This window comes from Plecotus auritus, assembly GCF_963455305.1.
Source record: "Plecotus auritus genome assembly, chromosome: 8".
NCBI classification, from domain to species: Eukaryota; Metazoa; Chordata; class Mammalia; order Chiroptera; family Vespertilionidae; genus Plecotus; species Plecotus auritus.
The window spans coordinates 81,146,276-81,163,689 of NC_137782.1; the positions used below are offsets into that span (position 1 = coordinate 81,146,276).

Here is a 17,414-nt window from a genome sequence, read left to right on the forward strand (position 1 = left end):
GACCTTTCAGTCCGCAGGCTGACGCTCTATCCACTGAGCCAAACCGGTTTTGGCTGTCTGCCCTCTTGTCTGCCCTCTTGCTCGTTCATAGCAGTTGACTCTTTTTCTGTTTCACAGAGAAAGAAGCTATGGTTGGCACTGACCCTGCCTCTCCATTCCCTCTTCCTGCCCTGGTAGCTGAACTGTCTTTCCTGGTGCTGAGGCCAGCATCTCCACCACCACCCCCAGACTGGTGCATAATTTGTGAGGCTCAGGGCAAAATGAAACTGAGGCAGCCCCTTGTTCAAAAATTTTAAGGAATCTGAAGATGATAACAGCAGAACATTAAACAAGGGTGGTGCCCTTCTGAATGGGGGCCCTGCCTGTGTGATTGCACAGGTTGTGCATCTGTGGAGCCAGGTTAACGAGGGCTATCGAGCTCTTCTCACCCTTCCCACCCTCCCTTTCTACCTTCTCAGCAGCCTCCACTAAGCCCTTTGTCCTCTTGTCACGTCAGTTTGTTTCTTTCACTTATTTGTGTGTGTGTGTTTTTTTTTAAATATATTTTATTGATTTTTTACAGAGAGGAAGGGAGAGGGATAGAGAGTTAGAAACATCTATCAGCTGCCTCCTGCACACCTCCCACTGGGGATGTGCCCGCAACCAAGGTACATGCCCTTAACCGGAATCGAACCCGGGACCCTTCAGTCCACAGGCCGACGCTCTATCCACTGAGCCAAACCGGTCAGGGCTATTTGTGTTTTTTTTTTTAAATATGTTTTTATTGATTTTAGAGAGGAAGGGAGAGGGAGAGAGAGAGAAACATCAATGATGAGAGAGAATCATTGATCAGTTGCCTCCTGCATGCCCCCCACTGGGGATCGAGCCTGCAATCCAGGCATGTGCCCTGACTGGGAATCGAACCATGACCTCCTGGTTCATGGGAGAATCATTGATCGGCTGCCTCCTGCTAGCCCCACACTGGGGATCAAGCCCACAACCCGGGCATGTGCCCTTGACCAGAATCGAACATGGGACCCTTCAGTCTGCAGGCCAACACTATACATTGAGCCAAACCCACTAGGGCCCGTTGGCTTTTAAATATTCCCAGGAATCTCCAATTGAGAAGTACCTCCATTTTCTTCTTTCTTGCTGCCTCTTCAGTATACTACTCTCATCTGCAGAGACTCTCACTGAGTTCCCCAGCGACCTCCATGTTGCTTTGTGTCATGACTGTGGACTTGAAGGCCCTGACTTGACCACTCAGGACCTCTTGTCACTGTTGCCCTCTTGCCCCGGGAAATCGTCTTGGACCTTGTCTTCCAGGATACTGCTCTCTCCTAGTTTTCCTCTTGCCTCTGGTGGCTCCCTCTGGTTTTATTTTTTCACTAGTGGCCCGGTGCACGAAATTTGTGCACATTAAAAGGGGATTAATTAGAGGAAATAATTTAATATTGTTATTTGCCCTTTCTCTATAATAGAAGTGTCAGAGATGAAAGAAAATTAGTAAAATGTATATGAAAACCTTCCTCCTGTTGGAGTCTGGGGCACACCACAGGACCCAGAGTCAAGTCCCCGCCCACCCACATGCACCTCAAAATCGAGTGAGACCCAGACCCGGCTGGCCCCCCCCCATTGGGATAGATCCAGACCTGGCTAGTCCCACCCTTGTCAAGTCCCGCCGGGCAGGGAACATAGCCTCAGGTCCCCTGGCCTGGCACCAGGACGGGGGGGGGGGGGCATGGCCTGAGGTCCCCCAGCCCAGACCGGGGTGGGGGGCATACCTTGAGGTCCCCCATCAAGCCCCACCAGGTGTGGGACATGGCCTGAGATCCCCTGTCAAGCCCTGCTGGGTGGGGGGCATGGCCTGAGGTCCCCTGTCAAGCCCCACCAGACGGGGGGGCCGGGCACAGCCTCAGGTCCCCTGGCCTGGCACCGGGAGGTGGGAACAGCCTCAGGTCCCCTGTCAAGCCCCATCAGCAGGGGGGTGCAGCCTCAGGTCCCCCCTGGGTGGGGGGCTCGGCCTGAGTTCCCCCAACCCAGCACTGGGGGTGCACCTTGAGGTGCCCTGTCAAGCCCCACCAGGCAGGGGGGCACAGCCTCAGGTGCCCTGGCTCGGTGCTGGGGTGGGGGGTGCGGCCTGAGTTCCCCCGGCCTGGTGCCAGGGTAGGGGGCATGGCCTGAAGTCCCCTGTCAAGCCCCACCTGCTGGGGGGCATGGCCTGAGGTCCCCTGGCCTGGCGCTGGGGCCGGGGGAGCAGCCTGAGGTCCCCTAGCCTAGCACCAGGACGGGAAGCGCCCCTTGAGGTCCCCCGTCAAGCCCTGCCAGGTGGGGGGCGCGGCCTGAGGTCCCCCAGCCTGGTGCTGGAGCAGGGGGAGCAGCCTGAGGTCCATACCCCAGCACCCAGACGGGAAGTGCACCTTGAGGTCCCCTGTCAAGCCCTGCCGGGTGGAGGGTGTGGCCTGAAGTCCCCTGTCAAGCCCCTCTGGGTAGGGGGTACGGCCTGAGATCCCCTGTCAAGCCCTGCCAGCCTGAGGTCCCCTGTCAAGCCCCATAGGGGCGGGGGAGGGCATAGCCTCAGGTCCCTGCTGATTGCTTGTTAAGGCTCCTTATGGGAACTTGGCCTCAGCTGTGGGTGCAGCCATCTTTGTGATGGAGTGATGGTTAATTAGCATATTCCCTCTTTATTAGATAGGATTATTCTGTAGTTTTGATTGATTGTTCTGCTTTAATTGTATTTGAATAAAAAATGTAGTCAAGTTTTTGTTCATTCTAAATATTTTTCTAGAAGTGGTAGAGTATGGTAATACTTCATATCTTTAGGATCTTCAACCTTGTTTCAACTAGTGCCTCCTCTTTTCATCCTCTCCCCTCCCCTTTATTAATCCTCATCAGAGGATATTTTTTTATTGATTTTAGAGGGAGAGCATGAAAGAGAAACATCTATTGGTTGCCTCCCTTATACATCCTGACCCAGTATTGAACCTGCAACCTAGGTATGTGACCTGCCTGGGAATCAAACCCGCAACCTTTTGGTGTATAGGACAGTGTTCCAACCAACTGAGCCGCCCAGCTTGGGCTCTCTTTCCTTCTTTAAAACAAAGCAAATAGGCACAAATTTTTTAAAAAATATATATTTTATTGATTTTTTACAGAGAGGAAGAGAGAGGGATAGAAAGTTAGAAACATCGATAAGAGAGAGACATCAATCAGCTGCCTCCTGCACGCCCACTACTGGGGATGTGCCCGCAACCCAGGTACATGCCCTTGACCGGAATCGAACCTGGGACCCTTCAGTCCGCAGGCCGACGCTCTATCCACTGAGCCAAACCGGTTAGGGCAAGGCACAAATTTTTAAACTTCTAATGAGGCATGCTAACATAACTTATTAGGATAAGAAAGTCTTTTATTAGTTATTTCTAAATCTTTTAGAAGCCTTTTTCTCAATTGTCCTGTGTCCGTTTCAATTATTTATACAAGTTAGCTGACCCTGAAGTCTCAGACCGTGCAGATTTCTGTCCTCCGGCTGTCCAGTAGGTGGCGACGAGTAGGCATGGAAGGGGCCCATGTGATGGTGGCTGCTGGCCTTACCCATGGCCTTTCCCTGCTTTTCCATTCTCAATAAGAAGGCACTCCCTTTGGGCAGAAAGCTAATTTGTTTATTTCTATGTTGGTAGAAAGACAGACTGCAGCCAAATTCTTTTTAGTGATAGGTAGACAAGCATTTATATCCACTGAGCTTTTAATTCTAAGTGTTTTATTTTCCCATTATGATTCAGCCACTGTAGTAGTGAAAACTGCATACATTACAAAGGAATGATTCCTTTGGCAAGTTTTTAAATGTAGGTTCTTTAAACCATCTGAGCAAATGAACAATGTGTGTGTGTCTACATAGAGTGTCTTTTTTGTATACAACAGTGTAGTGGGTACTGTGAGGCAGAGAAAGACCTGAGGCTACATAGTCCCTGCTCTCAGGGATGGGTTTAGGGCAACATAAACTTGGAAGGTTAGTAACAGTGAAAGAGGTAAAGAATGGTATATGTCAACTTAGGACATGCCATAGCCCATCATGTCAGGCTTTTCTTAAAGCTGAGGCCCAAGTGCCCAGCCTTCTGTGGTTCTCTGTTACCTGCTTTACAGCCAGCAGTTCCTCACTCTCTTATGCTTTACCTAATCTTGCCTCCAAGAACAGGTTGAGTTCTTTCCTACCTCTGGGCTCTGGGCTCAATGTCAGTGTCTCCTCTTCAGAGGAGGTCCTCTGACCCCCTTGATTCCAGCGAGACCCTGCTGGCTATTCTGTCACGCTGCTCTGATGATTTATGTCATAGCACTTAGCACCATCTGTTATCTGCTTGTTTCCACGCTCCTCATCTGTCCACACCCTCCTAACATTTAAGCTTCCTGAGTCTTGTCCGCGGCTGTGCCTGCCCCAGGAGGTGAGCCCCAGTAGTTGGTTTTGGAATCATGTGTCATGGGCCTGTGAACTGTGACATCTGTGAATGCCCTGAGTTCTGAGAAGGCTGGTGCCATTGCTGTCACCACCGAGCTGGAGAGGCACCCCAGGGACTGGAGGTGTTAGCTGATCTTTAAGGATGCAGAGGAGAGGAGGCATCTCAGTTGCTGTTTCCAAGCTTGTGCTGCACATGGGGGTAGGTCCTTGTTTGTAAGAGTCCCAGAGCTCTATTGTGGGTGAGGCAGCTACTGCTTTGAAGACCGGACTGGTGAAGATGACTAGTTGTTTGCCTGCCTTAGCCAGATCTGTTTTCGGAGCTGGCCTCTGAAGCCTCTGCCGTTTTACCATGGCTGCATCACACTGTCCAGAGCACTTACAGGCTGCTGTGTGGTCCCATCATGCGCCCTGACAGTGAGAAGTTGGAGGAAGAGATTACATTCTTGTTCTGAAGGACGTACGTCTAAAGGGAATAGGGAGTAGTAGCAGTAACAGAACCACCAGACAGAAGCTGTTCTCCCTGTTGCATTAAAAAAAAAAATATATATTTTTTTTATTGATTTCAGAGAGAAAGGGAGAGGGAGAGAGATATAGAAACATCAATGATGAGAGAGAATCATTGATTGGCTGCCTCCTGCATGTCCCCTACTGGGGATCGAGCCCGCAACCTAGGCATGTGCCCTTGACTGGAATTGAACCTGGGACCCTTTGGTCCGCAGGCTGATGCTCTATTCACTGAGCCAAACGAGCTATGGCTGCATTTTTATGGTAGGCACATCCTGATTATTACTTAGAAAAGATTACTGAATGTGAATTCTTCTGTGGGTGACTAGATATTGGGAGATTTCAATACCCTGGTCAGCCCTTCCTGACAATAGAAACTTTTTCTTGCTCTTGTTTAATCTTAAATGCTTTCTCTTTAGTTGGGGCAGGGGATTGCCTGGGTCTCACATGGGTGGGGTTGCATGTATAGGAGAGCAGATGGGGGGTTTTCCTGGGCAGGAGGGGCATTTATAAGTGAAGGGCTCTTCCTGGAGCCCAGGCCCCACCTAGTTTGTAGTGTTGCCATTAATAATTTATATTATCATTTATTTAATGGAATTGAAAGACTCCCTAAGTTGAAATGCTGGAAGGAGATGAAAAAATAAACTTTCAGATACTCTTTGAATTAGCTCACGTGGTTGTTGATAAATCACTGGGGTAAGCTGACCAGTGAAAAATGGTACCTGGTTTCTAATTTTATGATTCTCTGAATATCGCCATCACTCTTATACTCCTCTCTGTACACTTGTCTTATCATCAGCATTCATCATTATGCCTGGAAACTGTGGAATGTCCAGATCGAGACATTCATGATTTCTGTAGGGTTAGGAAGAAAGAAGTAAGGTACATAGTGAAGTGGGAAAAGAACTCTCTCTCTCTCTCTCTCTCTTTTTTTTTAATATATTTTATTTATTTTTTACAGAGAGTAAGGGAGAGGAATAGAGAGTTAGAAACATCGATGGGAGAGAAACACCGATCAGCTGCCTCCTGCACACTCCCTACTGGGGATGTGCCCACAACCAAGGTACATGCCCTTGACCGGAATCAAACCCAGGACCTTTCAGTCCGCAGGCTGACACTCTATCCACTGAGCCAAACGGGTCAGGGCAAGAACTCCTTTTGATTTCATTTATTTGTTCTTCCAGTGACAGGGGCAGCCTTTTCAGTGATACTTGCTGTGGATTCCAGACTAGGACACAGGTGGCAGCCCCATCGCAGGTGCACAAAGATGGGCTCACAATTCCTATATATTTCAGTTTGAGGGACAAATCTAATGAATAGTATTCTGCATATAAGTAAGAATTATGTTGATGCCCATAAGTTTGCATTTCTTTTTTAAAAAAACTTAAAAAATATATTTTTATTGATTTCAGAGAGGAAAGGAGAAGGAGAGAGAGAGAAACATCAATGATGAGAGAAAATCACTGATCTGCTGGGGATCAAGCTCACAACCCCAGGCATATGCCCTGACCAGGGATTGAACCATGACCTCCTACTTCATAGGTTGAGGCTCAATTACTGAGTCATGCCGCCAGGCTACATTTCTTCATAGAAGAACCTTTATTTAATGTAGGTTTTTCCTTTTTAAATTTTGTTGTTAGAGTTGAACTCCAGATGTTAGTTCCTCAGTTTCTGTTCGTTTCAAATCAGTTTTTGCGTGGCCTGAGCCAACTTGCCACGAGTGTGTGCTTCTGAGTCTGGTTGCCAAACTGATACTGAGATCCTGTCATTTATTCTGATGATTAGTTCATTATGTTGCATTGATTTATTGAACACACATTGATTGAGGGTCCAGTTTGTTTGTACTGAAGTGTCACTAAAACAAAAGTGGACACTTAGCAAGAGCTTCTTCGTGACAGAGTTTTTGTTATTGCTCTTGTTCATCTTTTTACAGTATCATGCTGGGCATGGTGGTGACCCTGAGTCCTGGGTCCTCACCTGCTGCATGGAGGGTTTCCCAGCATGTCAGGGCTAGCACCTGCCAGACCTCTTGGGCTGTGGGAATCACCCCTGGTTTTTCTTCAGTGTGAACACCCACTTTCCTGAGTGAGGAAACAGCACAGCCCTCTTCAGAGAGAATTGGGTGTGCAGGCGGGTTGGCTCCTGACCTCCCTCAGCCCTGACCTCTGCCCACTAGCAGCCAGAATGTGTATCCTGCTAGTGGGGGTACCCTGCCCGGGGCATGCATATCTGGCTGGCAGGAAAATTGGGATCCTTGTAGATGTATGTAGATGTTTCTGAGCAGGCTGGCTTTTCCTAGTTGGGGAGGTGCAACGGATTGCTTTTATTTCAGCATTTTAATTTGTTTCCATATAGACAGTTGTCCCAGCTGGTACACCATAGAATTAAAAAGAAGCCTTTCCACGAGATACGTGCCTGTGCCTCTCTGCCTGATGGATTGACCACTCGATTGACCTTCATCTGACCTTCTTAAATCCATAGCATATGTTACCAAAATTGCAAACGTTGAAGTTTGTTCCTTGCTATTGGAATATGGCTGATAAATTAAAAACTATGATCTCCTCTTCTACCTTTGACACCTAAAGCATTTCTAATCTCCAACTAGAGGAAAACACCCATTTTGCTTTTAGCATACCTCCCAGGGCACTAATGGGTCAATGCATTTAAAGGGCTTTATTTATTTGTTCCTGTGTATGTGTTTTGGGAAGATTCTAAATTATTTTAATCTTCTAATCTCATTGGTGGATATGTTAAAAAAGTTGGTCTCTAAGAGAAGATAACTTCTTACCTTACTGACTTGACCTGCTGAAGATTAATTAGCATCTTATTTTATTCCCAGAGGAAGGAGGTAAAGCTTATCCTCTGTGGATTTGTACATTGAACACAGCAATAATTTAATTAGACAGACTAAAGGTTTAAATTTGGGATTCTCAGCTTTTTATCTAATTTAGTAGGTGCTTTCTAGCCTCAGGCAAATGTAAAAAAATGTTGGGTAGGTCAGTGGTGTTTTGTAGGAAGCCTTGTCCAAACATTTGCTTTACTAACATGGAGAGGGAAGAATGATCCGGAGTGATAGAAATAAAAAACAATTTTTTCAAAAGGACTGCCAATAGATAAAACACTCAACTGCACAGAAGTGTTTTGCCAACATACCCTAGTTTAGGTGCAATCCGACGGAAAGGGCTTTATCTTTTTTAATAAGTTGCTATCCAAGAGAAGGGAAGGATAGGTGTGAATTCCGTCAAGTGGACTTTTAGGGGATCACGAACAGCTCTGGGCTTGTCCTCCAAGTCTTTGTGTATCTGTGTGTGAGTGTCCTTTTCTGGGAGGGTCTAGGTCTAGGACTTGCATCTGATTCTTGGAAGGCCCCCAAAAAGTGAAGGTGCTGGTGGTTTGGGACTGTTGTGTGCAGGGATTTCATACTCACTCTCCACCAGATTCACTCAGGAAGTGTTCGTGGTCCTCAGAGGGCTGTTTGAGGACCACTGGCTTCAAGCCACTGAGGGTGCATATTAAAATGTAGAGTGTTGGCACTAGTCCCCTACCCCCAGGTTTTCTGAACCACAGTTCCTGGCATGTCTGGATGTGGAAGGCAGAAGAGTAGCCGATTTATGTTTTTAACTGATTCTTCACGAGCTCGTCAAGTACACTGATGTTTGAGAACCATTGGACCTGAGGAAATTAGAGATCGCCATGTTTATCTGCTCTAGGTGTTGGTCTCCTCTGGACCACCCTGTCCTCTGCTCCCCCCACCCTCAGCTGAAATGTCTAAAAATACTTTATACTTTATAATTTGTATTACTGCAGCTGCCAGGAAGCAAGGTGTCTAGGCTTGATTATTGAGGTCATATGTGAGGCTGTTCTTATTCATCAATGCCCCTTGGCCCCTTAACCACCCGACCCCCTGTACATACAGCAGCGATGAAAGTATTCCCAAAGCCTTCCTGATACAATTACAGATGTGTCAGGGAAAAGCTGGTAGAGCAACAACAGCTCAATACCTTAGTGACTGATGATGGGTCTCTGTCCTGAGTGATAGTGAGGCATGTGCTAGTGGAATAACTTGTTTCTTAAGAGAGATGAACTCACTGAGTGGGTTCCCCAGTGGCAGGGTTAGATTGCAGTGGTATAGCCTTTTAATATTTTTAGTTGAAAAGCTATTTATAAATCTCTTAGTTTTGGGGTATCAGACATGGATGGAATACCCTACTCATCGGTTGATTTATTGATGGGACTAGAATAAAAACTCAGGATGATCAACACTTAAGTTTTGTTTGGAGAATTGCAATTTATTGAAATGTATAAATGTCAAGGCTTCATGGGCAGCTGGCTAAGCATTTATATTTAAACACACATGAGACATTGTTAAGGGTTCATATTTTATTGTTCGTTTCTAAATCTAAGTGTTTGGAGCTTGTCAGAGGGAAAAATGGATTTCTTTTTGGAAGAATATATTTCCTGGTGCTCATTGAACTTGGAAATTTTGGGAAGTAATTGTCAGAAGGGCGGTAGAAGCTCCTGAGCAGAGCAGAAATCCAGGGCTGGAGGAGGTGGTTGTGCCTGGACGCCATGTGCCTTTGGCTGGTGGCAGGCCAAGGGTCTCACAATTGCTACCTGCCTTATTCCATCACCTTAGTCATTTTTGTCAATCTGAAATACAGAATAGCATTCCCATGAAGATTCTTTTTTTTAAAAATATATTTTATTAATTTTTTTACAGAGAGGAAGGGAGAAGGATAGTTAGAAATATCGATCAGCTGCCTCCTGCACACCCCCCACTGGGAATGTGCCCGCAACCAAGGCACATGCCCCTGACCGGAATCGAACCCGGGACCCCCCAGTGCACAGGCCGACGCTCTATCCACTGAGCCAAACCGGTCAGGGCCCCATGAAGATTCTTTACATAAAGTGTTTTACTTTGACTATTTTCCATAAAATGTGAAGGTAATTTCTTTTTCTATTTTTAATCGTGAAAGCGAATCCTGGAAGCCTCAATTTCTGTGGAATGGGAAGATTTGAGTTTGTGGCCTTGTTTCCATTTTCCACTCCTCCTGCTCAGTTGGGAACATGCTGCCCACAGAATATGCCCAGCAGTGGCTCTACTCTGAGTCGCTGCACAGTTGGACTGCAGAGGGAGGGCACAGGCTGTTATTACACTGTTGGGTTATGGAATCTTGAGCAGATAAGTACATTTTCTATAAAGTTTCATTTCAAAATCCAGACTAGATCTGGCTTTATGCTCTGTGTATTCTTTTTTGTTTGTTTCATGTTGTCCCTTTGCCTCCTTCACTTTCTCCTGGGAAGAGTTATGCAAGTAATGTGTTAATTTGGAAGTGCTAGTTTAGAAATCTTTTTTATTCATAAGTTTTTTATAGTAGTCCTGGGTAGAAAGGTATTTTTATAGAGACAATTCTTTTACTGTCTTTTATTTTTCTCATGAGTCCATAAAATAACATTTTACATCAATTTTTTGTTATATATAATAGGTAAAATCAATATCCATTAAAATTAGAAATTTAAGATATATTAAAGATGCTTTTAACTATAATCTCTCATTCTCAGAGGCAACACCATTAATAAGTTCTATGTATTATCTTCCAGACTTATTAAAAAAATGTTTACCCACATTTACACATATTCATAGAAAATACATGGTATCTCTGGGAGTATGTATATAATAAAATTTTAAAAATTGTAGTAAAATATACATTAATTAAAACTTACCATTTTAACCATTAAAAATATGTTTTTATCGATTTTAGGGAGGAAGGGAGAGAGATAGATAGAAACATTGATAATGACAGAGAAACATTGATTGGCTGCCTCCTGCACACCCCCTACTGGGGATCAAGCCTGCAACCTGGGCATGTGCCCTGATTGGGAAACGAGTCAGTGACCTCTTGGTTCATGAGTTGATGCTCAACCACTGAGCCACACCAGCTGGGCTAACCATTTTGCAATTTTTAAGTTTATAATTCAGTGGCATTAAGGACATGTTGTTGTGTAGCCATCACCACCATCCGTGTCCAGAACTTTCTCATTTTTCTAAATTGATATTCTATTCATTAAACACTAACTGCCTATTCCCCTCCTTCTAGCCTGTCTCTGTGAATTTGATTACTTTAGGTATCTCAAATACCTAAAGGAGACAGCCATTCGATGTTTCATATACTGTTTGTCCTTTTGTATCTGGCTTATTTCACTTAGCATAATGTCTTCAGAGTCCATCTGTGTTGTAGAATGTATCAGAATTTCATTCATTTTTAAGTCTGAATAATATTTCATTGTATGTATAAACCACATTTTGTTTAACCATTCATCTGTTGATGGACCTTTGGGTAGTTTTCAGTTTTGGCTGTTGTGAATAATGCTGCTGTGAACATTGGTGTACAGATATCTCTCCAAGTCCCTGCCTTCAGTTATTTTGTGGAATTGCTGGATCATATTTATAATTCTTTGTTTAAATTTTTGACTAATTGCCCTATTATTTTCCACTGTGGCCACATCATTTGCATTCCTACCATCAATGCACAGGGTTCTCATTTCCCAACATCCTTGCCAACACTTCACTTTTCTGTTTTTTATTTTTTATTTTATTTTTATTTTTATTTATTTATTTATTTATTTTTTACATTTTTTTAATTGTTTGAAGTATTAAAAATAGTAGTACATATGTCTCTTTTTTTCCCCCATTGACCTTCCCCCACTTTTCTGTTTTTTATAACAGCCATCCCAATGGACTTTTTTCCTGAACCAGTTGAGAAAAAGTTGCATACCTGATGCCTCACCACCCCTAAAAACATTAATGCATATATCCTGCAAACAAATGCATTTCTTTTTTTGAAAAATATTTTTATTGATTTCAGAGAGGAAGGGAGAGGGGAGAAAGAAATAGAAACATCAATGATGAGAGAGAATCATTGATTGGCTGTCTCCTGCATGCCCCCTACTGGGGATTGAACCTGAAACCCTGCATATGCCCTTGACCGGAATCGAACCTGGGACCCTTTAGTCCTCAGGCCGATGTTCTGTCTGCTGAGCCAAACCAGCGAGGGCACAAATGCATTTCTTACAAAACAACAAAATACGTATTAAAAGCAGAAAATATCATTGGCATTTTAGTACCATCCAATCTTCGGCCCTATTCATGTTTTAGCGGTTTCCCCAGTAACTAGTCTTTTATAGTGGTTTAGAATCACGTGTTACATTTAATTGTCTTTAGTTTCCTTCATTCTAGATAAGTTCCTCAGACTTGCCTTGACTTTCATGACCATGGCCCTATGGAAGAGTACAGGCCAGTTATTTTGAAAAATGTTCCCCAATTTGGGTTTTCTTAGCCATTAGATTGAGTGTGTGTGTGTGTGTGTGTGTGTGTACACATACCTATGTGTATGTGTGCACATGTTCTTGACCTAAATGGTACTGTATTGCATATGCCATTCTTTTTTTTTTTAAGTATGTTTTTATTGATTTCAGAGAGGAAGGGAGCAGGAGAGAGAGATAGAAACATCAGTGATGAGAGAGAATCATTGATTGGCTGCCTCCTGCACTCCCCACACTGGGGATCGAGCCCACAACCCGAGCATGTGCCCTTGAGCAGAATCGAACCCGGGACCTTTCAGTCCGCAGGTCAGTGCTCTATCCACTGAGCCAAGCTGGCTAGTACCATATGCCGTTCTGAAATATTTTTTCCCCACTACCTAACAATGTCATTTGTTTTGTTACGTGTATAGCTAGTTTATTCATTTTACCTGCAAAATAAGATTCTGTCATATGAACATACTATATTTTGTTTAGTAGTTTTTTTAAATGAATTTATGGAGTTGTCAGTTTTTTTGCTGTTACTAACAATGGTGCCAAAATCACCCTTGTTTATATTTCTTTCTGTGGATGTAGATTTTCTAGGCAATAGACTTTTATTATTATTTTAAAAACTTGAAATATTTTAAATATGCTAAAAGTATAGAGAATAATATAACAAATCCAACTTTAGTAAATGTTAATATTGGCTCTAGAATTTTTTAATTTGGTAAATTGTTGTCCCATAAAATAAATGGGAGTTTTACTGCAGCTTGTTGAAAGTTAGTGTCTTAGTGAGTTAGAATTATTGTTGATGAAATTGCCTCAAAAGTGTGTAGCTTTATTCAAGAGAGAGATATTTTGGGAAAACCTTCAGATTTAAAGAACAGAAAATATTAGGCTTATCACTCAGATGTGAATAGTGAATAAAATACCAGGTAGACTCAGCCAACTTTTATTTTAGTCTTTCCTCATGCCTTTCTTAATACAATTTAATAAAATGAGACAGGGGGAGGAATCACAAAAGGTTAAGAATTATAGACCTGGAAGCCCTGCTCAGAAAACTGGTGTAGACTCATTTCTCATCATGGATCCATTCCTTGGCTCTGGTGTGAGGTGAGATGAGAAGTATGTTCAGGAATTCCTTCCAAGACTATTTCAGTACCCAGGATAGATGTTTTTTTTTAAACCGTTTTTAAAAAAATTGACTTCAGAGTGAAGAAGGGAGAGGGAGAGATAGAAACATCAGTGATGAAAGAGAATCATTAATTCGCTGCCTCCTGTATGCCCCTGGAACTCTGGGATCGAGCCCACAACCTAGGCATGTGCCCTGACCTGGAATTGAACCTTGACCTTCTGGTTCATAAGTCGATGCTCAACCACTGAGCCATGCCAGCTGGGCCCCAGGGTAGACTTTTGATAAATCAGTTCTGTACCCATATGTGATATTAGGCCAATCAAGGGAAGAAGAAGGAAAGGAGACAGGTCAGAGCCCAGCTTATTTCACCAAGCCATGGGAAACAGAATTCTCTAAAGATAAATAAATATATAAATTCAAGACTTAGAGAGAAATGATACGAATAGGTGGCATCAGGAATTTTATTGGAGCTGCTCATTTTTTAACATGAGGAAATGGAGCTACAGAGGAGGATCCTAATTCACATGCCTGCAGGGAGAGATCAGTGTGTCTTTGGATTACAGGGTCTTCAGACTGCTTGGAGGTCTCTGCCAGAAGCAAAGGAACGTGGCCAGTTTGTCTTCTCCTCAGTCCAGGAAAATATTATACATTTTGAGCTTTGGAGACATAGTCTCAATACCTAGAAGTGAAGTCTCCGTGTTCCTGATGCTGGGTGTTTCATGGATTTTGCTTTTAGTGCTTAATAGCACCCTCAGGAGAATTCCTCTTGGCTTGTCTATTGATAGTCGAATAAAAGGAACCATAGAGGTTTCTTGATATTCACTGCACTAGGATCCTGTTCTTGGCTGATATGGCATCTTTCAGTTTTTGAATTATGCTGCCTGTATCAGGGCTAAGGAGAAAAAGTCTGTGGCCTCCCGCCTGAACGACAACAACAATAACAGTAACCACACCCAGGAACTAGTTTGGGTCTTTTATGGATTCACTGTCCACAGTGTTTGCAGTATTATATATTTTATGGCTATAAAAATGGAATATCTGTATTTTAGCATAGAGCAGAGTGGATGTAACTTGTTTTAGTAATCAGTTGAGGATTGTGGCATAGATAGTAATTCTGAGGGTTTTTTCTGTTTCCTTTCTAGGATGCAGAGTATTTGGCATTGGATGTGATGCTGTCTTGGGCCTCAGATTGTTGCTGTAGGTCTTGGAGGCCTGTAGGTGCCACTGTAATGAGTTTCAAGGCTCTGAGAGAGACCAAAGCAGAAATGAGGCCTCTCTAGACAAGGGTGAGAGCAGAACAGCCACATCAGTCCTTCACCGTGTACCGTTTTTATGGCCATCAAGACCCGTGATAAGCTGGCAGCATTTTTTCTACAAGCGGCTTAAGTACCCATTGTAGAAGAAGAATGTTGTATGAGCTTGTGCTGCAGGTGCTCACTGGTGAGCTTGTGGTCAGCATCTCAGCATGGGGGGCAGGGTTGTTCCCAGGTCTCCTTGGAGCCTCATGTCTGCCATTCACCCCATCTGCCTCTTTGTTAAAGGCTGGGGGAGACATAAAATGCAGAGTATAGCTTTTCCCTCCTTGATTTTCCTTCCTGAAGGCCCTTGAGGAGTGTGAAGGAAGGAGAAGAGGAGTGGTCCAGAACAGGGCTGGGAGCTGGGTGCCTGGGACCTCTGGCTTGCCTGCTACTAGGTGACTTTGGCCACATTGAGAACCCCTTGGTTTTGATGTTAGAGGGTTGGGCCAGATGATCCTTTGGGGCCTTTCTAGCTCTAGAAATCTGTGATTCTGTAGTGTTGATGGTTGGCCATTTGTAGGACCTCCTTCCTCATCTGTCCTCATTGGTTCTCTCTGTTGACACTGTTTTTCCTTAGGAATTTATTCTCCAGAAGAAACTCACAACCCCAGGTAGTTTTTAAAGCTCCACTGGAGACTATTAGGAACCGTGCAGGCAGAGATCTCTGTGTACCTTGATGGAAATCAGATGGCAGCAGAGGAGGGCATGTTAATGAGCCATATGGGCCCATTGTGCTTCAGGCTTTTCAGTCCTGACCTTCTGCCGCGAATCAGTTACATTTGGCTTTAACTTCAGCTCTGCAGAACAAAGTAAAACCCTAAGAGTGGGGAAAAGGAATTCCTTTGCTCCTCTAATCAATCAACTTAAAAGTCTCAAAGGCCAAGTATTTCAGAAATAACAAATGCAGATAACAACATTTGTATTAAAAATCTTTATCTTCCAGATGTATTGGTGTTTTTATTGGCTTTGAGTAGGCTAATTTCTATACTTGATCCATAACTGTATATTTAAAAATTGAATCAGTTACCTCCCTTTGTTTTCTTTTCACAAGTATTTGTTGACCACTTTTCATGTGCCAGATTTTGTGTTAGTCATGCATACAAGAAGAGAAATAAGGCATGTTTTCTTCAAAAGGCTTGTACTTCAATGATATGGAAATCACACTGGGAGGGTTCTGAGGGGACGTTATTGACCTGCTGCTGAGGGAGCGAGTGGAATGCATAGAGTCTTGGGTGGGGGGATGGTCATCGAACAGGTGTCCAAACATCTGAGTTGAGTCTTAAAGGGTGAGGAAAAATTGCTGGGTCTGTAAGCTTAGGATAGCAGGTGGCACATTCCTGGAAGAGTCTAAACAAGGGGTGGGAGGCTTGAACCTGCCTGGTGGGATAACAAGCAGTTGAGTCTGGTGGGGCTAGAAGGTGCCAGTGGAGAGGAGGACGATGAGCCTGGAGAGGCATGCAGATGATGGCAGTGTTCAGTGTCCTGCTAAGGAGCTTGGGGCTTGGTCCTTTGGCAATGGGCAGCCACTGTAGAGAGTTCAGCAGGATGAGGTTAGGTTTGCTCGTTAGCTATGACCCCCTTGTAGCAGGATGGCAGATAGATTGGACTGGGGAAGACAAGAGAGGCAGGGGGACAGACCTGAGAGGTCAGCCCTGCACTGGGCTAGTCTAGAGGGGAGCAGAGTGTGAACCAGATGGGCAAGGGGTGACAAGGAGCTATGGAGAAGGGATTGATCAATTGTAGAGGATGAGGATGGTCAAGAATGTGGCTTGGATTTCTGGTGGAGGACCAGGGTGGCGATTTTCAACCATTTTCATCTCATGGCACACATAAACTAATTACTAAAATTCCAAGGCACACCCAAAAATATATATTTTTTTGCCAATCTGACAAAAAATAGGTATAATTTTGCTTCATTCACACCAGATGGTATTGTTGTGTTGGCTGTTGCTATTTTTTAAATCTGACAGTCTAAGGGGAAAGAGGCCAGTGCCCCTGATTAAATAGTCAGGTATGCATGTTTTAAAAATTCTTGCAGCACGTGGGTTGAAAATCTCTGGACTAAGTGTTGGTGGTATCATTATCCTAGATGGAGTCCACATCAGGGACATTGCTTTTAAAAGGTCTTTTTTGCCGAAACCGGTTTGGCTCAGTGGATAGAGCGTCGGCCTGCGGACTGAAAGGTCCCGGGTTCGATTCCGGTCAAGGGCACGTACCTTGGTTGCGGGCACATCCCCTGTAGGAGGTGTGCAGGAGGCAGGTGATCGATGTTTCTCTCTCATCGATGTTTCTAGCTCTCTATCCATCTCCTCTCTCTTCCTCTCTGTAAAAAATTAATAAAATATATAAAAAAAAAGGTCTTTTTTGTTCTTGAATTACTGTGCATCTTACAAGTTGCTCTATTTGTACATCTTATCTCATCTCTCTGGTGCTGTTAATTTTCCTTGGGCCCAGTGGACCTTGGTAGTTGATGACCACTTTGTTTACTGTAGGAAGGTGGTGCAGTTTTCTCATCTGATACCATGTCAGGCTTTGCTGAAAGTGCCAACTGCAGGATCTGTAACTGTCTTTTGGTGTGTGTGCCTTGTACCTTGTAGCCTCAATCTAGGCTGCTATTTCTCTCTTTTTTTTTTTAAATGTATTTTATTAATTTTTTACAGAGAGGAAGGGAGAGAGATAGAGAGTTAGAAACATCGATGAGAGAGAAACATCGATCAGCTGCCTCCTGCACACCTCCTACTGGGGA

At 44.1% G+C, this 17,414-nt stretch overlaps 1 protein-coding gene across 2 annotated transcripts in view; it reads left to right on the forward strand.

Annotated features, from left to right (window-relative positions):
* DTD1 (D-aminoacyl-tRNA deacylase 1) overlaps window positions 1-17,414 on the forward strand; it is a 196,425-nt gene that overhangs the window by 41,006 nt on the left and 138,005 nt on the right. The window lies entirely within an intron of this gene.